Source organism: Arachis hypogaea, chromosome 7, assembly GCF_003086295.3.
Source record: "Arachis hypogaea cultivar Tifrunner chromosome 7, arahy.Tifrunner.gnm2.J5K5, whole genome shotgun sequence".
In the NCBI taxonomy this organism is placed as follows: Eukaryota; Viridiplantae; Streptophyta; class Magnoliopsida; order Fabales; family Fabaceae; genus Arachis; species Arachis hypogaea.
The window spans coordinates 8960150-8983893 of NC_092042.1; the positions used below are offsets into that span (position 1 = coordinate 8960150).

Consider the following 23744-nt stretch of genomic DNA (forward strand, 5'->3'; position numbering starts at 1 on the left):
TAATAATAATAATAAAAAGCAAGGTTGCGAGAATCGGACCGGTCAATGAACCGGTAAAACAACTGGTTCACTGGTTTAATAGTCCGACCGGAGTTCAACCGGGGTTCAACTGGTTTAATTAAATATTAAATAAAATTATTAAAAAATAAAAATTAATATATGTAATGCTTGATCACTATCTAGTTGTTCTATCTTTGTTAAAAGTAGTTAGTTGAATGGCTTCTAATTAATACTCTTTTGGTACTCTTACTTTTAATTATGAGAAGAACCTTACTTTGAATTATGAAAAAAATCTGGTGTTACAGGTATTTGAAATTATTATCCACCAGTTAGAACCAATTAAAAGCCATCCAACAAACTACTCTCAACAATCTTCAAAAATAAAAATTTCTAGTTAGTAACAACTACATTTAATAATTTTAAAAACACAAATTTACACAAATTAAATACAACCAATAATTAAATATTGATTGTTGAACAGATTTACAGAAAATTTCTAATCACATCAAGAAGCCAACAATACATACATCAAAAAGTTCAAAACAGAAAATTTTGAATTACATTAGGCATCAAAAGTTCAGAAAACAAACTCAAAAAATCAAAATCCCTACAATTAAATAATTAAATCAACAATCAACAAAATTAATAAGTACCACCAAAAGATAAAAAAAATTGAAGAACAGAACAGAGCAGAATTCTCAAATTCAATATACATCAAATTTATTCTCAAATTCAACCGTACAACAAATTTATTCAACATTTGATTAATCATATAAAAAACAAAATTAAAAAATTAAAACCCAGAAGAACAGAAACCCAAAACAAAAAATGAAAACAGCTAACAGAAGCCAAAAACCCAAAACTTAACTCAAGGGAAGAACGAACAGAAGTCAGAAAATAGCACGAAGAAGCCAGAAACCCAGAAGCCCTAAACCCAGAAACCTAGAAACCCAGAAGCCAGAAACCCATAAGCCAGAAACCCAGCTCATAAATCATAATCAGAAGTTCAGAACTCAAAAGGCAGCAAATAAATCTAGAACAGGGTCTTACCGGCGGCGAGTCAGGACGCGGTGTCGGGGACATTCGGCGATGGCTAATGAGGAGGCGGGCTCGGCCAGAAGCAGGACGGGGTGGTGGTTGCGGCCCTCAACGTCGTCGTTGCTGTGGGTGGCTATGGGTGGCTCGGTGGTGAACTGCTTGCTTGGGTGATTTCTGGAATCTAGAGCTGTGGGTCGCTATGGTGGCTCGGTGGTGAACTGCTGTGGGTGAAGAATGATTTCTAGAAACTGGAAAGGGGAAATTGCTACTAGAAACTGATTGTGATTATTAGGGATTTAGGGTTACGCGTTTTGCTTTTGCTGTTTTCTCTTTTTTTTTTAAATAGGCCAAAACGACGTCGTTTAGCCTTTCTGATTTCAAACCAAAAAACCGTCCAAAAACCGGACGGTTCTCCCGGTTTACCGGTTAATCGCCGGTTCGACCGATTTTTTCACCAGTTTTTTATCAGACAGTTTTTAACGTTATCCGGATCGGTTAGGTGATCGGTTCCTAATTTTTCTGGTTGAACCGACCGGTCCGATTCGATTTTCAGAACCATGATAAAAAGATAGAAAATTATATTTTAGAGAAATATAAATTGGTTATTAATAATGATAATTATATGATTAATTTTTAGTAATAATTAAATATATTTAATATAAATAACCAAGTTTAATTAGTTAACAAATGAAAGAAAATATTATTGCATGATTGTAGAAGCAACAATAAATATATACATAAATAACTAATTTAATATTAATGATAATTCAATATATATATATATATATATATATATTAATAACCAATTTAATATTAATAACGATAATTATCGTTATTATTCAATAATAATAATAATAATCATCTTTTCTTTTATTAAAACACTCATCTAATTGAATTAATATAAATATTTAATGAAAATAAAGGATATATTTTTTGGCTTGAAGGATAATACAATCGAATATTCTTGAAAATTTTAAAACTCTGAGTATATATTCTTCCTATATTAATATATGCATGCATGTTACCTCATTTTTTCCATAAATGAAAAATAACATTTACCCGTAGGCTTATTGAGACCGTCTCTTTCTTTTTTTCAAAAAACAAACACCACGAGAATAGGATGAATTGAGACAGTATTTTGTAAATGCATAATTATCTTGAATATATTAACCGCGCCAAGTTCCATAGCTTTGGGTCCGCTAGCCCGATCATGATTTTCTTACCCCCAGAGGTAAGGGTCCTTACCTTTTTTCGGATTTTTGTTCAAGAATAAAATCTTATTGGAACTGTCCAGTTCATCCTTCGGAATCATATCCCTATTCTTTACTCATCTAGTAAACATCTCCAGACACCTAGATGGATAAATTAATATGTATCAACATCCGATAAAAAAGAATACGTATCTATTATTCACAATCCATATTCCTAAATTTGTTAGTTGCTCAACCGATTCATCTTATTTATTGTGATTGAGATTTATATATAATCATAAAGATTTTTTTCCTCCATTAATTTTAGTAAAGAAGTCCATGACGTAAAATAAAATAAAATAAAGTCAGTATCTACTTTTTTCTCAATATTTTTTATATTTACGGTAAATATTAAATGTAAAAAAAATAATATTAATTATTATCACTTTTATTTATTTACATTCATAGTTAAATTTAATATAATTATATAGTAAGTCTCTATAATTATAACAATTTATCTGTTACATATATAGCAATTATATTATATATAATTATATATCTCCTCTTTTATATATACTTAGCAAGTATTTCTATTTATATAATCTACTTAATATATTAAAATTGGGTTTTTTCTTAACTAATGAGAGTGAGGTGTGAATTTTTCATGAATTCATTTTCCCTCCAAAATGAATGCATTTAATGAATAATGCATAATTATACTAATTTAGAAAAATATCTTTATTATAATTATATAAAATCTATATTTAATATATTATAAACTACTTATCAATTATCAATCAGAAATATTTTTAATAATAATAATAATAATAATAATAATAATAATAATAATAATAATAATAATAATATACTTCTACTTAATATACTAAAATTGTATTTTTCTCTAATTAATTGAAGTGAAGTATCAATTTTTTATAAATTCATTTTTCTTCTAAAATGAAAGCACTATTCTCTCTTCTAAATTTATTTTAGAAAAATATCTTTATTATATTTATATTACAATTAACATTTAAGGAATAATGTATGATTATACTAATTTAGGAAAGTATATTTATTATAATTATATAAAATTAATATTTAATACATTATCAACTAATGAAAGCGAAGTGTCAATTTTTCATGAATTTATTTTCTCTCTAAACTAAAAGTACTGTTTTTTCTTCTAAATTTATTTTAGAAAAATTAAAATTCCATGCTGAATATAGGTGGAAAGTTAAAAAAAAAGTAAATTAATGGAATCAAATCATATTTCTATAACATATATAAGAATGTATATTTTTATTATATAAAAATTAAATTTCTACACTTCATGGACGTGGCATACTTCTTAGCGTTAGCGTGTTTCTTAATTTATTTTTTATAACTCATTGAGTACAATTTATTCCAGTAAATTAATTATATCAACTAATTGATTTGATTAAGTATTTAAATATCACACGATTTATTATAATTTATATCTATCAAATAATTGTAATTTATTATATCAATTATTCTAATTCATTGATTTATAAGGTACATAATAACATAGATAATTTGTTACTTATACTGATTAAATACAATAATTTGTTACTTATACTGATATACTAAAATTGGGTTTTCCCCCAAGCATGATATTGTCCGCTTTGGCACACAAGACCTCATGATTTTGCCTTTGACGATAGGGATGCTAGCCGAAGCCCCTACACTCACTCGTCAAAACACGTCATGCTAGGGAGAGGTATCCACACCTTTATAAGGTATGCTTCATTCCCCTCCCCAACCGATGTGGGCCTTGCAATCCACCCCCTAAGGGAGCCCAACGCCCTCGCTGGCACATCGATCTGGGTTATGGCTCTCATACCATAGTAACAGTCCAGACCACCCGCTATCACGATATTGTCCGCTTTGGCACACAAAGCCTCACATTTTTGTCTTTGACGATAGGGATGCTAGCCGAAACCCCCCACACTCACTCGTCAAAACACGTCATGCTAGGGAGATGTATCCACACCTTTATAAGGCATGCTTTGTTTCCCTCTCCAACCATGTGGGCCTTACGTCATTTTCTCATGAATCTATTTTCCCTCCAAAATGATTGCACTATTTCTCTCTTTTAAATTTATTTTTAAAAATTATCTTTAATTGATATAATTATATTATAATTAGTAATTAATAAATGATACATAATTATACTAATTTAAGATAATTTCTTTATTATAATTATACTAATCTCTTTTAAATTTATTTCAGAAAATTATCTTAATTATAATTATATAACAATATTATACTTAGCATTTAATGAATAATTCAAAATTATATTAATTTAAAAATATCTCTATTATAATTATATAAAATTAATAATTAATGCATTATTAATCTAATTATCAATCAGAAATATTTTTAACTATTTTAATTATATTAATTTTAATTATATTGATATAATTCTATTTTTTATTTATTATCCTAAAATTTTATTAGTGACAAGTTATATCTTAATGATGACCTATATAATAATAATAATAATAATAATAATAATAATAATAATAATAATAATAATAATAATAATAATAATAATAATAATAATAATAATATAGAAAATTATATTTTAGAAAAATATAAATTATTTATTAATAATTGGTTATTAATAATGATAATTATATGATTAATTTTTAGTAATCATTAAATATATTTAATATAAATAATCAAGTTTAATTAGTTAACAAATGAAAGAAAATATTATTGCAGGATTGTAGAAGCAACAATAAATATATATATATATATATATATATATATATAAATAACTAATTTAATATTAATGATAATTCAATATATATATTAATAACCAATTCAATATTAATAACAATAATTATCATTATTATTCAATAATAATAATAATAATCATCTTTTCTTTTATTAAAACACTCATCTAATTGAATTAATATAAAACACTCATCTATTCTATTATGTAAAAATCGAATTTTTACCTTTAATGATAGAATCAACGTAGCATGCTTTTGATTTATTTTGTTTAACTCATTAAAGATAATTCATTATGATAAATTAATTATATCAACTAATTAATTTGAATAGATATTTAAGTATCACATAATTTAAAATTATGTATATTAATTATTTGATTTAATTTTTATGATATATAAATTTAAGGAATAAATTAAAATAAGATAATTTATTACCTATTAAATTGAATACAACAAATATAAATTAATTTAGTTAAAAATTTACTATTTTCTAATCTTCTATACATAGAAATGACAAAACAAAATTATAAAAATATTTTTTTTATCACTTTTACTATTTTAATTTTATTTTCTTTGCTTTTTTATGTATAATTTTATTTTATATTAACTTTGTTTATTTAATAATAAAATATACTCATATTAATTCTATCATATAATAATATATTTTTCTCCTATATTAATCGAAGAATTTCAATAGTTATCAACTACATCTAATAGAATGACTGAGAAGTGAGAACTACGAAAAGTTAAACTCAAGGTTCAAAATGTTGAAACAAAGAAAAGAAAATAGTGGATATATGATTAAAGAAAATGTATAATAATGACAAAATATACTAAAACTGATTTTTTTCTCCAATTAATAGAAGTGAGGTGTTAATTTTTCATGAATTTATTTTTTCTCTAAAATGAAATCACTATTTTTTTCTAAATTTATTTTAGAAAAATATATTTATTATAATTATATTACAATTAACATTTAACGAATAATGCATGATTATACTAATTTAGAGATATATTTTTATTATAATTATATAAAATAAATATTTAATACATTATCAACTAATAAAAGTGAGGTGTTAATTCCTTATGAATTTATTTTCCCTCCAAAGTGAAAGCACTATTTTCTCTTCTAAATTTATTTTAGAAAAATATGTTTATTATAATTATATTATAATATTACAATTAGCATTTAATGAATAATGCATAATTATAATAATTTAGAAAAATAAAATAAAGTCCAGTAATTTATCTTTCGACTGCACACGTGTGTAGAATAACTTTTAAGAAGGATTCATGTATAGTAAATACGGTTGATGATTGTAAAAATGTATACTAACATAGTAACATTGATATAATATTATTTCAGATATATGTTTAGTAGGCATAAAAAAAGTGTTGAGTTGTTTTTTAATATATTTAAATTATTTATTGTTTATTAGAAAATTTTGTGCAATAGAATTTTCTAATAATTTATTATTTATTTTAAACTAATTTTAATATGTTCTTACTTGACAGTAAAACAATATATAAAAATTTGTTGGTGGGTCTAAGTATTATTAAGTTATTTATGGTCATATTGAGTATATATGTTTGATTTATTGAAGAAAGTAGATTGTTAAAACCAATTAATAACTATTTTAGAGTTAATATATTTAACACTAGATTAAGAAAAAACAAATCTCTAACATAGTAACATTTATATAATATTATTTCAGATATATGTTTTGTAGGCATAAAAAAAGTGTTGAGCTGTTTTTTAGTATATTTAAATTATTTATTGTTTATTAGAGAATTTTGTGCATTAGAATTCTCTAATAATTTATTATTTATTTTGAACTAATTTTGATATGTTCTTACTTGACAGTAAAACAATATATAAAAACAATATATAAAAATTTGTTGGTGGGTCTAAGTATTATTAAGTTATTTATGGTCACATTGAGTATATATGTTTGATTTATTGAAGAAAGTGGATTACTAAAACCAATTAATAACTATTTTAGAGTTAATATATTTAACAATAGATTAAGAAAAAATAAATAATACATAATATATTATATTTTTATTAATGAAATTATTTGAATTTAAATTAATCTTAACAAAATAATTTAAAATTATAATTTCAATCTTATCACGTGTATGGCACAGATTAATACACTTTAATTCTCAAATACCTCATAAGTAAATGAAGGTATTAAATGGTGAGAATTAGGATCCTCTATCATTTTAAATTTGATTTAATTAATTATTCTGTTAGTCCAATATTTTTTTGAAAATTTCAATTAAGTTTATATATATATATATATATATATATATATATATATATATATTAAATTTTTATACTGCTTTTAATTTTGTAATTAGATCTTCTAATATAAAAAATGTTTTTTAACTAAATATTTTTTTGTAAATTAAAAATATTTATAATTAAGAATTTAATTAAATTTTTTATCATATCTTTTTTAAAAAAATATTGTATTAATTTTAATATTTTTTAATATAAAACGGACCTAATTACGAAATTGAAAGCACGTAAGAATTCATTAGAAAAAAAAATATAAAAACATAATTATAAATTTAATAAAATTATAAGAATTAATAGAAAATTAAAATTTTAAATTTTTTAAAAATATTAATATAATCTTTTTATATTCATTTTAAATCACGACGAAGAGAATCTGATCCATATTTTAAATATTAAAATAATAATTATTGGATTTTACTAAGTGATTGCATCTCATCACATTTAAAAATTAAAATTTGTAATAACCATATATTATTAATTTAGAACATCAATGTTTTATTTCATCATTTTTCCACTTATCAGTAGAAACAGCAACAAAGGTCGCCCACACAATGGCCGACTACGTCGCCCCCATTATGGCCATAGTCGGAGTGCCTTGCTATACAGGTTTCATCGCAATCTTTATCATAACATTTTCTTCCTTTAAGCGCGAAGCACTCCTTCCTTGAGCCTTCAACCATTGTGCCACTTGTTGCTTCTGCAATAATTGGTAAAAATTAATTAAACCCAATGTCATTAGAATTTTCGTGTACATGAAAATTAAGGGTCCTTTTAACAAAAAAATAAAAAAATAAAAAAAATTTATTTTCTCATGTTGAAAGGATATTTATTTGCTTAAGCTTTGAAATGAGCTTTATTACCTGAAGCCAATAGCACAGCTACGAAAAAAATGCACAAGAAGATTTTTGGAGCCATTCTACGACGATCACCTTATATTCTTTTGTATTTTTCGAATAAAAGAATACAATACAATCTCATCTAACTTTTAGATTATTTATAGTGTTACGGAAAACTAATTTTTATTTATTAGAATATATTAAAATTAATTAGTATTTATTAGCATATTATTTTATTATATATGTATCATTTTTTTCCATAAGTTTATGTACTAGTCATTCTACAAACATTTTATGATGAGTAAAATTTTTTAAGAATAAAATTATAAAAAAATTAATTTATTTAGAATAAAATTAATGTGATTAAATGTAATTTACTTAGATGTGATTAAAACATAATTGAATAACTATGTACCATAAAAATTGATTATTGAATGATAAAATTAAAATTTATTTCTATGTATCGTTTTTGTCCTAACGTGTTCGTCCTATTTAAATTTCTAACATTTCAAAATCGTCTCAATTTTGTCCCGTCGTCAATTCTGTTAACATATTCCTAACGGCAGGACAATATTGAGTCAATTTTGAAACGTTAGGAACTTAAATAAGACAATTCAAACGTTAGGGACAACTTTAAAACTTATCCCAAATATTGGAGACAAAAATAATACTTTACTCTTTTAATTAATAACAAGTATAATTACCCGTGACATGCACGTGATAAGATTGAAATTATAATTTTAAATTATTTTTTTAAAATTAATTTGAATTATAATAATTTGATTAATAAAAAAATAACATGTTATGTATTGTTTTTTTTAATTTAGTGTTAATTGGATTAACTCTAAAATATTATTAATCGGTTTTAATAATCTACTTTCTTCAATAAATCAGACATATATACTGAATATGATCATAAATAATATAGTAATAGTTAAATCCACCAATAAATATACTGGTTACTATCACACTATAAAGCAAATTAAATATAAAGGCTATTAGCACTTATAAATCTATAAAATCGCAATGTCTTTGATTCGCGTGCAAGGGTTTACTTGTTAAATAAACTTAAAATATGAACAAAAAATATTTATAAATTAGACCTAGTATCACTTGAAAGATAATGTGTAGAGTAGATAAAAAATGTATTGCAATAAAAGATTAATATAATTAATTAATATAAAGGATGAAAGAGAAAAATCAAAGTACGATCTTATTAAAAAAATTTCAAAAAAAATATTTTAAAAAAGAACCTATTAATCAACTTTTATAAAAATATTACAAAAAAATTAAATTATCTTTAAATAAAATAATAATACCCTTAAGAATTATTAATCAAAATAAATAAAAAAGAATTAATATAAAACAAAATCATAGAAAAATATTACCAAAATTAAGATAAAAAAACAAACATAAAAAATTATAAATATTTTACCTGAAGTACAAAATAGAGAGGAAGAAAAGAGATATATAAAATAATAAGATAATAATTTGAATTAATTGAATTCATTTATTTTATTACTTTATATATTATTTATTAAATAATTTAATATTTATCTCAATCATATTAAATAATAAATTAGTTATAATTAATTTGGTTTCATGAATCAAACAAAATTTAAAATAATTTGATATTTACTCTAATTAAATTAAATATTTGAAGTTATGATTAATGTAATCTAATGAATCAAATAAAATATTAAATGATGAAATATTTATCCTAATCAAATAAAATTACATAATTAATTAGTTATAAATAATACAATTGAATGAATTAAACACATTAAATTGAAAAATAATTTAGTTAATTTATGTCTTAAGGATACATTTTAAAAATATTTATTTTTCTATAATTTTTATAAAAAATTTATAATATTTTAACCTATAGTCTAAAAGTACGGTTATAATAACCCATTAAAAAGTACTTAATTAGTTAATATAAATAATTAATATAATTGATTTAGTTCAATAAATTAAAAAAAATAAATATAAAAGGAAAAGATAAAGAGAAAGTAAAATTATAAAAATATACATCCATTAAAAAGCAATAAAAAAGTTCATTCTAGTTTTTTATTTATTAATTATTAATTTATTATAATTAATGTCACAACATTTATTACACATTATTCATCTTATAAATTAATACAATCAATTTATTGATATTAATTATTCATAATTAATTATAATTGATATAACTCATTTCGCTATACTTTTTAAATAAATAATTAAAAATACATGTCTCAATTTTTGTTAAAGTAAAATAAAATAAATTATATAAATTGAATAGATATAAATCTGAAAATTATAAAATTTATTAACAACTCAAATAAATTAGTATCATAAAATTAAATTTAATGTCTATTTTAAAAATAATTACTGACCTTTTATTCTTTTAATTATTAATAATTTAAATAAAATAATACCTTATAACTTATTTTGTTATTTATTTTAAGTAATTACTAATATAGTTGTTAGTAATACCCAAGTGTATATTATCAACATAATTTTATCACGGGTATTTCAATCTTATCGTCATTGTAATTTTGTACGTCTTACTTTTTTTAATTGTTATTATGTTATTAGAATTGTTAAATAATATTAAATAAATTCTTTAAAAATAGAAATATCGATGGCACCTTAAATAATTAATTCAATAGAATTAAATTTAAACAAATAAGATGATTCAATCAATTATATAAATACTAGCATATTTATAAATATTAATATTAAAAATAGTCTCACTAATGTAAATGATCAATACAATAATTATATAAAAAAACAATCAATTACATAATTATATAATTTTCAAGATCTTATATAGTTGAATTTAACAGACAAATAAAAAAATATCTATACGATAATGTCCTAATATTTCAGCATATTATAAATCATATTATAAATTTATATATTATATTATAATTTTAAGTCAACTACTTAAACATATTATAACATAAACCATCTAAAAAGATACACCAAATTAACGAATATCATATAGGTCATAACATACACTCTAAATTGTCACGATATTTTAAATAAAAATAGCATCAATACAGAGAAATCAATGAATATATATAACTAGAAGAAGTTATTAATCAGAAGTTAAAAGAAAAAAGTGTGCGCCTAATAATAAGCAATTAAAATAAATAAAAATTTTAAAAAAATATTAAAAATGAAATGTACAAATAAAGATAAAAAAAATTCAATAAATTACAAAAATTGTACCTAAACACCAGAGAGAGGAGGGGAGAGGGAGGGAGGGAGAGAGAGAGAAAAAAGCGAATGAATAAAAAATATTTGATCTAATATAAATAGATGGTATTGAGAAAAAAATAGATAGTATTGAAAAAAATAAACTAATTAAATTAATTTATATATTTTGTTATCATATTTATTATTTATTAAATAATTTGATATTTACTCCAATCAAATTAAATAAATAATATAATTAACTAAATTAATTAATTGATATAATTAATTATAATTAATCAATTTATATATATTATAATAAATGATAAGATTTAAATGTCTAATCAAATTAATTAATTGATATAATTAATTATAATTGATTTACTTTAACGAATTAAATGAAATAAATTAGAAAACACTTTAAGAGCATGCCGCATCAGTTCAGTTATTAAGTGTAAAAATCTTATTTTTATATAATAGAATAGATAGATAATAAAGATATTTTCTTAAATTAGTAGAATTGTGCATTATTCATTAAATATTAATTGTAATATTGTATATAATTGTAATAAAGATATTTTTCTAAAATAAAATTATTTAGAGAAATATAAATTGGTTATTAATAACCGGTACTATTATCATATAATTATTATATTATATTATTATTATTATCAATATAATAATTAAAATGATTAAAAATATTTTTGATTGATAATTGATAAGTAGTTTAAAAAGGCATTAAATATTAATTTTATATAACTATAATAAAGATATTTTTTAAATTAGTATAATTATGTATTATTACTTAAATGCTAATTATAGTATAATTATAATAAAGATATTTTTATAAAATAAACTTAGAAGCGAAAATAGTGCATTCATTTTAGCAGAAAAATAGATTCATGAGAAATCGACACATTACTTTTATTAGTTGGGAAAAAATCTAATTTTAGTATATTAAGTAGATAAATAGATTATTATTATTATTATTATTATTATTATTATTATTATTATTATTATTATTATTATTATTATTGAATAATGATGATAATTCACGTGATAATAACTTTTGCCTATAAAATATATTAAATTAAATAATATTCAAGTATAATTAGGTGACAATTATAATTCAAATTATTGCATATGAAGTCACGTGAATTATTATTATAATTGATATAATTGCTATATATACTCTCAATGTTATCGATTATATCAATTTAACTCTATCAATTATATTTAAATTATTAGTCAATAATTTTAATGCAAATTCTTGCTATAATTAGGTTATTCTTATATTATTATCTTGTATGAATCGTTATAATTAATTCAATAGAGATATTTATTCAGTATATATGTTATCTACATTATTACTTAAAAAATAAATATAAATATATATAGACTGTATTATTAAAAATATAAAACCTATATATAAGAATAACAAAAAACTCAAGTAAGGATTTATTAGTTTTTATGGTTTCTATTACGCTTAATGAAAATTGAGCGATCTAAAAAGTAAATACTGAGGTGATTACTATATAATTTTGTTATTAAGGGAATTACTTATTATTAAGGTAATTTTTTATTATATAGATTTTAGTAAAATAAAAATAAATATGTAAATTATTTATTATTAAAGTAATTTTTTAATATATATAGTAATTACAAATCATATATTAATTTTATTAAAATTATATAATTTTGTCATATCATGATTAGAATTATTATCTTATATTATGATCAAAGAAATTCCAAACAATAAATAAGAATATTATACCTGATATACACAGATTAAAATAAAAATATATGTATTGAAATTTAGAAATATAAATTCTATTATATCTTCCTAAACAAACCTAAACAACTTTACACTAATAGTCCGTGCCATGTCGTATTTTTCAAGACTTATATTTAGGAACATATAGAATTTTAATAATAATACACTGGTAATTGAAATAGTTTATATACGGGTTTTTTTTTCAAGTTATTATTATTATTATTATTATTATTATTATTATTATTATTATTATTATTATTATTATTATTGGATAATGAATAAGAATTAGAATTATATCAATATTTTTAAAATTAATATAATTAAAATAACTAAAAATATTTAAAATCAATGTGCGTTATTAATATCATAAGATTTGATCATTTTATGATTAGAATCAAATATTCTAATCATGATTAAACTGGTGTCATTATCATATTATTATCATATATTATTATTATTATTATTATTATTATTATTATTATTATTATTATTATTATTATTAAAAGTATTTTTAATTGATAATTGATAAGTAGTTTAATAAGGTATTAAATATTGATTTAATATAATTATAATGAAGATATGTTCCTAAATTAGTATAATTATGTATTATTTATTAAATATTAATTATAATATAATTATAATAAAGATATTTTTATAAAATAATTTAAAATAGAGAAAATTGCATTCATTGTGGAAGGAAAACGGAATCACGTGGGATCGACAGCTCACCTTTATTATTTATTAAATAATACTGAGGTGATTACTATATAATTTTGTTATTAAGGTAATTACTTATTATTAAGGTAATTTTTTATTATATAGAATTTAGTAAAACAAAAATAAATATGTAAATTACTTATTATTAAGGTAATTTTTTATTATATACAGTAATTACAAATCATATATTAATTTTATTAAAATTATATAATTTTGTCATATCATGATTAGAATTATTATCTTCTATTATGATCAGAGAAATTTTAAACAATGAATAAGAATATTATACCTGATATACACAGATTAAAATAGAAATATATGTATTAAAATTTCGAAATATAAATTCTATTATATCTTCCTAAACAACTTTACACTAATAGTCCATACCATGTCGTATTTTTCAAGACTTATATTTAGAAACATATAGAATTTTAATAATAATACACTGGTAATTGAAATAGTTTATATACAAATTTTTCAAGTTATTATTATTATTATTATTATTATTATTATTATTATTATTATTATTGGATAATGAATAAGAATTAGAATTATATCAATATTTTTAAAATTAATATAATTAAAATAACTAAAAATATTTAAAATCAATGTGCGTTATTAATATCATAAGATTTGATCATTTTATTATTAGAATCAAATATTCTTATTATGATTAAACCGGTGCCATTATCATATTATTATCATATATTATTATTATTATCATTATTATTATTATTATTATTATTATTATTATTAAAAGTATTTTTAATTGATAATTGATAAGTAGTTTAATAATGTATTAAATATTGATTTGATATAATTATAATTGATGAGTTTGGAAAACTCTAAATTAATTTGATGATGATCAAATATTATTAAAACAATTAATAACAAAATTATTAATTTGATTTTTAATCCACACTTATTAATTAATAATTTGTTATATGCAAATTTTATCAAAGGGCACAAAAGAATGCATGAAGCCCAATTTGATTGACAAAAATAATCAGTCTTTGTGCAAAAATATTAATATATGTGGCTGATTTATTAAAATGATAACTGAGCCAAAAATTTAAGAAGCAAGCCCAATTAAAATCCTTGCAAGACCAACAAGGGTTAGATTGAAAATAAAGAGAAAGCAAAGGATAAATGCTTCCCACAGACACCAACTCATTTCGTGGTTGGAATTTAAATTTTGAATTAAATAGATTTAATGAATGCCTTGGTATATGAAAAGAAAATATCTGATTTGATGGCATTTATTGAGTTGGGCATGTTACAAGGCAAAAGCATGGGAATTTGATTTTAATTGATTTTAATTGACAACATTCATTGCTTCCATAGCTTTGCTTTTCTTTCTACTCTCTTTTCTCTCTTTGCATTCGGTCACCTCACAGTCAGAGAAGAAGATGGTAGAAGCAAGTAATCTGAAGAAGGAAGCAGAGGCTAGACATGGGTAATATAAACCTAACTCATTTTTATTTTCTTCTTTAAGTACATTGTAAGTTTTTCTCTGTTCTCTCTCCTCTTTCTTTCGGTCTTGTCTAGTAGGAAAGGAGGAATGAAGCAAGCTATCAGTAAAAATCATAAAGAAGCTAGTTGCAAGCAAGAAGCCATTGTGATGATGGCATAAAAAAAAAGAAAACAAAAAGTATGCTGTGGCTGAGATTCTCATCACTTATAGTAAGATTTGGTGAAGAGATCTTGGCTTATGCATACCCAAAAATGGATGAAGAAGATTTCAGTCAGAAGAAGAAGATCCTTGGAGGGATGGCTTGTCTCTGATCTTTCTCAACCATCACAGGAGGTAGCTATAGTGGCTATGTGATGGAAGAGACAGAGATAGGAGCAGATGAAGCTATTATCATCATGAAGCATCAAGGGCCAGGAGTTCATCTTGGAGAGCAAAAAAGATGAAGGGTCCGGATTGATGAAGATTGGTAACCATGGAAGGACTAGAGGTAATTGCATGTTGGGTTTTGCATGGATTATCTCTTCTCTCTCTGGCCGAACCGGTTCTGTTTTGAAGAAGAAGAAGTTTAGTTTAGTTTGTTTGGTTTCAACCGTGGAGGCTTCTCCCTATAAGTAAGGGTGAACAACCAGGGCTTGAAATAAGGAGTTAGAGTGCAAGGCACAAAGTTCTCAGAGCTACCTGAGCTAACAGATTTTTTTCTCCTTAAATGTATTCTATTTTGTATTTTTCTATTTAATTTTGTCATATCTTGAGTCTCATGGAAAAAGACAAACAATGAGATTTGTATAAAAAAGCCATAGAGCAGAAAAAGGTAGATTGTGCAAAATTAAAAGAAAAAGCCATAGATGTCCTTAGAGTTCCTTTGTTCATCTATGTTGTGTTTCATGATTCTGTGAGAATCTCCTTGTAAGTTGGGTTAGCACTTTATAGTTGAAAGCTTGGCAGTGACCAAGTCAAGTTCAGGATTGGGTTTAGAATTCTGGACTTGTTCTAGATAGGAAGGGTAGTTCCTAGGGAGAATTGGTGCTTGTAATCAAGAATGATTATAGTGAAATTCCATCAACTTTGTGATGGAGACTGGATGTAGGCTACACTGCACTTAGCAGTTGAACCAGGATATATCTGGGTGTAATTTTCTTTCTCTTCTACTCCATTTCTGTTTCTGCTGCGCAGGAGATAAAACCGAAAAATATCTCGTGCCAAGTGATGAGACAAAAAGAAAAGTCTCGTGGTTAGGGAAGAGACAAAAATCAAAAAGTCTCCAGAAAGTATTACAAAGACCAGCAAGTGTTCAGAAGTGAAAAAATGGGCTAAGATTCAACCCCCTTTCTCTTAGCCACTGAAACCATCAATTGGTATCAGATCTTGGTCTCAAAGAGATCAAGCTTTGCAGCTTGGAGAAAAGATCTAGATGGCAGAAAGTAGTGGCTCAAATCTGGTGTCTTACAACCTTACAGAAAGACAGTCAAGCAACTGATCGCCTCTCTTCAATGGGAAAAACTACACCTATTGGAAGGAGAGAATGAAGATCTTTGTGCAAGCAGTAGACTACAGACTATGGAAGATTATCCTGGAAGGTCATCAATTTCCATCCACCACAAGTGCTGAAGGAGTGGTCACTCTTAAACCAGCAAGCTGGACCGAGGAAGATAGAAAGAAGGTGGAGCTAAATGCCAAGGCTGTCAACTTGCTCAACTGCGCTATCAACTTTGAGGAATACCGACGGGTATCACGATGCACAACGGCAAAGAAAATCTGGGACAAACTTCAAATTACTCATGAAGGAACCATCATCATGAAAAAGACTCAGACAGATATGTTGAACAAAGAGTATAAAATGTTTGCAATGAAGGAAGGAGAGTCCATTGATGAACTATTTGAAAGATTCAACATCATCATTGTTGGCTTAGATGCTCTGGAAATTACGTATCCTGATTCTGTGTTTGTGAGGAGAGTGTTGAGATGTCTCACAAAAGAGTGGGAAACAAAAACTTTAATTATTTCTGAGAGCAGTAGCATAGATTCCATGACATGTGATGATTTGAGAGGAAACTTACTTGCTTTTGAAAACACTTATTTGAAAAAAGATTAAAAAAAAGGAATTATTTTTTTTTCTGTGACTAACCCTCCGGATAATGAATCCAATGATAACTCCTATGAAAATAAGTTTGTGTTGTTTGCCAAAAAATTCAGAAAAATGGTGAAGTTCAAAAGGAAAGGCAAAGGCAGCAGCTCAAGAAAACTGAAGAAAGACCTCAGCAAAGTAACTTGTTACAACTGCAAAGAAACGGGGCATTTCAAATCTGATTGTCCTAAGTTAAAGAAGGAGGAGAAGCCAAAAGGAGGAAAGAAGAAGGGACTGATGGCATCATGAGAGGACTTGGAAAATGACTCAGACAGTGATGAAGAATCCGAGACCAAGTTACAACCTTGTCTCATGGCAGATCACATAGATCAGGTAGTCTTTCACAACCCCGATACTGAAGATCTTCATCTTATGATAGATCACCTTTCTAAAAAAATAAGATGTTTTCTACTGGATAATCAATATCTTGAACAACAAATTATCATTCTTAAAGCTGAAAATAGTTTTCTTAAAGAAAAGCTAAGGAAGGCCGAAACTGCTTGTGATCTTGTGGAAGAAAATAAGTTGTTGAAAGCTCAACTTAGAATTTGTGAAAGTGATCATTCTGTAGTTACATATGTAAACTGTTTTAAGAAAAATGAAGAGTTGCTGAAAAATATTAGAAGCCTTGAAAATGACTTAGCCAAGTTCACTCAAAGTTCTGAAAATTTAAATCAAATTCTGGCTAGTCAAAAACCTCTCTTTGATAAAGCTGGCTTGGAGTTTCACGAAAACTTCAAATCTGATGAGAAAACTTCTTTTGAAAATAAAGCTTCATCTTCTAATGATACAAGGTTTCAAGACCCCACCTACTTTAACAAATCAGCAACTCCAAGATTTTGTAGACTATGCAACCGAAATGGACACTTTCCCATTCAATGCTTTTTTGGTGAAAGAATGATTAGTGATAAAGTTTACAAAGTTGTTTTTGATTATAATGGACTAGGACATAAGAGATGGTTTAACGTGAAAGGATCCAAGAAGATTTGGATACCTAAGGTCACTTGAACTTGTTTTTTAGGTGTGCCTAGCATCCAAACGGAAGGAGAATATGTGGTACATGGACAGCGGATGCTCTAGGCACATGACCGGAAAGACAACCTTCTTCATAAAGCTTGATGAGTATGATGGAGGACTTGTCACTTTCGGTGACGATGGTAAAGGAAAAATAGTGGCCGTTGGAAAAGTTGGTAAAAACTTTTCATCTTGTATAAATGATGTTCTTCTTGTAAATGGTTTGAAACATAATTTACTTAGTGTAAGCCAATTGTGTGATTTAGGATTTGAAGTTGTTTTTAGAAAGTTTGTATGTTTGGTTGTTTGTGAAAAAACTAGAGATATTTTATTTGAGGCTAAAAGATGCAATAATGTGTATGGATTGACTCTTGAGGACTTGAAAGAACAAAATGTAACATGTTTTACCTCTCTTGAATCTGAAAAATGGCTTTGGCATAAGAAATTGGGTCATGCTAGCATGTACCAAATTTCTAAGCTAGTAAAGAAAAATTTGGTTAGAAAAATTTCCAATATCAAATTTGATAAGGATCTTACTTGTGATGCTTGATAATTAGGCAAACAAGTAAAATCCTCTTTTAAACCAAAAGATGAAATTTCAACCAAAAGATGAAATTTCAACCAAAAGGCCATTAGAGATGTTACATATTGATCTTTTTGATCCAACAAGAACTCAAAGTCTAAGAGGTAAACACTATGGTTTGGTAGTGGTAGATGATTACTCTAGATTTGGTTGGGTACTTTTTCTTACTCATAAAAATGATACTTTTCATGATTTTTCAACCCTTTACAAGAAAATTCAAAATGAAAAAGATTTAAAAGTGGCCCATTTGAGAAGTGATCACGAAAAGGAATTTGAAAATCAAGATTTTGAAAAATTTTGTAATGACTTTGGAATTGCTCACAATTTTTCATGCCCTAGAACACCTCAACAAAATGAGGTTGTTGAAAGAAGGAATAGAAGCCTTCAAGAGATTACTAGGGCTATGTTATGTGAGAATGAGGTTCCAAAATTTCTATGGGCTGAAGTTGTAAATATAGCATGTTATATTTTGAATAGGACCATTATTAGAAAATGGTTAAAGAAAACTCCTTATGAGCTATGGAAAGGAACCCCTCCAAATCTTAAGTATTTCCATGTTTTTGGATACAAATATTTTGTGCTTAATAACAAAGAAAATCTTGGCAAATTTGATCCAAAATCATATGAGGGTATGTTTGTTGGATACTCTACCACTAGCAAGGCATATAGGATTTATCTCAAAGAACATAGGACTATAGAGGAATCCATACATGTTACTTTTTGTGATTCTAATTTAATTCCCAATACTGTGATAGATAATGATTTAGATTATGAAGAAGCTGGAACAAGTAAAGAAAATCTCAAGTCTGCCCAAATTGAAGAATCTGCCAGTCTAGTTTTGTCTCGTCAGATTAGATGAGACATTTCCATTTTGTCTCCTGAGCCAGCACGAGAAACTGAAACAGTGAGATTCACAGAAACTCATCAAAGCTTAACACCACAAAGGAAGCCTAGAGAATGGTAGTCCATGAGGGGTTATCCTCATGACTTTATCAACGGTGATCCCTCTCAAGGTGTAACAATAAGATCCTCAACCAAAAGGCAATCCGAACCAAGCAATTTTGCACTCTTGTCACAAATGGAGCCTAATAATGTAAAACAAGCTCTTGAAGATCCATCATGGGTCAAAGCCATGCAAGAAGAGCTTGCTCAATTCGACAAGAATGAGGTTTGGACACTAGTACCTCATCCAGATGGTAAGAAAGTTACGGGTACTAAGTGGGTTTTTAAAAATAAACTTGGTGAGGATGGACAAGTTGTTCGTAACAAGGCTAGATTAGTGGCCCAAGGTTACGATCAAGAAGAGTGTATAGATTTTGATGAGTCTTTTGCTCTGGTAGCTAGAATGGAAGCAATTAGATTGCTTCTTGCCTATGCTGCCCATAAGGGTTTCAAAATATTTCAAATGGATGTTAAATGTGCTTTTCTTAATGGCTTTATTGATAGAGAAGTGTATGTGGCACAACCCTCCGGTTTTGAACATAAAGATTTTTCAAATCATGTTTTCCAACTTTCAAAGGCCCTTTATGGCCTTAGACAAGCTCCAAGAGCTTGGTATGAAAGGCTTAGTGCCTTCTTATTGGAAAATCAATTTCAAAAGGGTATCACGGACACAACTTTATTCATTAAAGCATCTAATGATGATATTCTTCTAGTTCAAGTTTATGTGGATGATATTATGTTTGGGTCGGCCAATGAGTCCTTGTGTGAAGAGTTTGGAAAACTCATGACTAGTGAGTTTGAGATGAGTTTAATGGGAGAGCTAACTTTCTTTCTTAGCCTCCAAATTAAACAAACTCCTAGTGGTACTTTTATTCACCAAGGAAAGTATGCTAAAGAATTAATCAAAAAATTTGGCCTAGAAAATTCCAAACCAATGGGAACTCCAATGCATCCAAACACTAAACTTGAAAAGGATGATAACGGGAAAGATGTGGATAAAACAAGGTATAGAGGTATGATAGAATCACTCATGTATCTTACATCCTCTAGACCGGACATTGTTCAAAGTGTGGGTGTATGCTCAAGGTTTCAATCTCACCCAAAGGAATCTCATCTTTCAGCCGTTAAGCGCATCATTAGATACATTAAGGGAACTAGTGAGTATGGCTTGTGGTATCCTAAATCTGATGACTTTTGTGCAGTAGAGTTTTGTGATGCAGATTATGCGGGAGATAGGGTGGATAGAAGGAGCACATCCGGCATGTGTTGCTTTCTTGGAAGCTCATTCAACATGTGGTCAAGCAAAAAATAAGCCACAGTGGCTCTATCTACAGCTGAAGCTGAATATATTTCTGCATCTGCATGTTGCTCACAATTAATTTGGCAAAAAACGCAGTTGGAAGATTACAAATTAAAGATCAATAGTATACCATTGTTTTGTGACAATACGAGTGCCATAAATATTTCAAAAAATCCTGTTTTGCACTCAAGAACAAAGCACATTGAAATTAAATATCATTTCATTAGAGAACATGTGCAAAAGGGAACTATTGATATTCAATTTGTAAAATCCGAAGATCAACTTGCGGATATTTTCACTAAGCCCCTCTGTGAAGACAGATTCTGCACCTTGAGAAATAGTTTGGGAATGATAGAATTAAGTTCTGTTGAGAATTTGTGAATTTTTTGATTCTATTTGTTTTTGTCTCGTAGGAAATCAGGAGACAAAATTGAGGACGTGATGAACTGGCACTGATACAGGAGGAGACTGATTCTGATATTAATGATCATGGGCCCAACTAATTTCTTTTACCCACTCCATGACTCTGGCCCGTTTGAGTTCTTCATCATATTTTTATTAAAAAATAAATAATAATAATAATAATTTTTGGAGATTATCACATCATATCTTAATAGGGGAGGATAGTAGAAAAAGGGGGTGACTGATCTATTGTTACTCTGAATTTTCTGATGTTTATTGCCTGCCAATTTTATTTGATCTGATATGTTGGTGGAACTTTATGTTGCTGGATATTATTGCTTGATTGAATTGTTTGGCAGGAAATATTTTTGAACATGTTGAGTTTTGGTTACTTGTTGCTGCTGCTGAATGCTCTGTTATTTTGTCCTATGTGTATTTGACTCAGGAGAACTATTTTCATTTGTCTTGGATGACTGTACCAAACTTAACTTGATGCTATTTTGTTTTATGCTTGAATTATTATGGATTGCATTGCTTTTTCTCTATTTTTTTAGGGTCCCTCCTTGATGACAAAAGGGGGAGAAGAGAAAAAGGGATGAATTGAAACTATTATGTTTCATTAACTTGTTTTGCTTTGTATAATTTGTTGCCCTGTTTTGCTCTGTTTTATGCTCTGATCTGGCTCTGTTTTGAGCACTTTGTGTTAGTGGATTAATCGACTTGAGCTTTGATTGTCATTGATAAAATCATTTGCTCAAATGTATGTGTGCTGACTAGAATATGGAATTTTATTAAGGTGTTTGAAAAACATTTTCTTGTGAAAATATGGCTCGGTCTTAAAGGATCCAAATTCTTGAAATTTTTATCTTTTAGGAATCCTTTGGAGCTTGTACACAGTTTTTGCTTTCTTGAATATTGTGTTAATCAGACACACATTAATGGGGAGCATTTTGAACAATTGAAAAGGGGAGGATTTGGCCAAATCATCAAGGGAGTTTTCTAATCCAAATCCTTTTCAATTCAGCTTTAATAATGTTTGTCATCAAGGGGGAGATTGATGAGTTTGGAAAACTCCAAATTAATTTGATGATGATCAGACATTATTAAAACAATTAACTACAAAATTATTAATTTGATTTTTAATCCACACTTATTAATTAATAATTTTGTTATATGCATATTTCATCAATGGGCACAAAAGAATGCATGAAACCCAATTTGATTGACAAAAATAATCAGCCTTTGTGCAAAAATATTAATATATGTGGCTGATTTATTAAAATGATAATTGGGCCAAAAATTTAAGAAGCAAGCCCAATTAAAGTCCTTGCAAGACCAACAAGGGTTAGGTCCAAAATTGAAAATAAAGAGAAAGCAAAGGATGAATGCTTTCCATGGACACCAACTCATTCCATGGTTGGAATTCAAATTTTGAATTAAATGGATTTAATGAATACCATGGTACATGGAAAGAAAAAATCTGATTTGATAGCATTTATTGAGTTAGGCACGTTACAAGGCAAAAGCATGGGAATTTGATTTTAATTGACAACATTCATTGCTTCCATAGCTTTGCTTTTCTTTCTACTATCTCTTCTCTCTCTTTGTATTTGGTCACCTCACTGTGAGAGAAGAAGATGGTAGACGCAAGTAATCTGAAGAAGGAAGCAGAGGCTAGACATGGGTAATGTAAACCTAACTCATTTTCATTTTCTTCTTTAATTACATTGCAAGTTTTTCTTTGTTCTCTCTCCTCTTTCTTTCGGTCTTGTCTAGCAGGAAAGGAGGGATGAAGCAAGCTATCAGTAAAAATCACAGAGAAGCTAGTTGCAAGCAAGAAGCCATTGTGATGATGGCATCAAGAAAAAGAAAACAAAAAGTATGCTGTGGCTGAGATTCTCATCACTTATAGTAAGATTTGGTGAAGAGATCTTGGCTTATCCATACCCAAAAATGGATGAAGAAGATTTTGGTCAGAAGAAGAAGATCCTTGAAGGGATGGCTTGTCTCTGATCTTGCTCAACCACCACAGGAGGTAGCTACAGTGGCTACGTGATGGAAGAGGCAGAGATAGGAGCAGATGAAGCTATTATCATCATGAA

The 23744-nt window shown here is 26.3% G+C and overlaps 2 long non-coding RNA genes across 2 annotated transcripts; both read right to left on the minus strand.

Moving 5' to 3' along the window:
* Positions 1 to 687: 687 nt before the first annotated feature.
* Positions 688 to 1336, minus strand: LOC140174445 (uncharacterized). The gene is made up of 2 exons (XR_011863623.1): positions 1051 to 1336; positions 688 to 942 (listed from the first exon to the last, which is right to left on the minus strand). It is a non-coding gene; the product is annotated as an uncharacterized lncRNA (long non-coding RNA).
* Positions 1337 to 7729: 6393 nt separating this feature from the next.
* On the minus strand, positions 7730 to 8248 carry LOC112703960 (uncharacterized). Its single transcript, XR_003154716.3, has 2 exons — positions 8150 to 8248; positions 7730 to 7986 (listed from the first exon to the last, which is right to left on the minus strand). It is a non-coding gene; the product is annotated as an uncharacterized lncRNA (long non-coding RNA).
* Positions 8249 to 23744: the final 15496 nt, after the last annotated feature.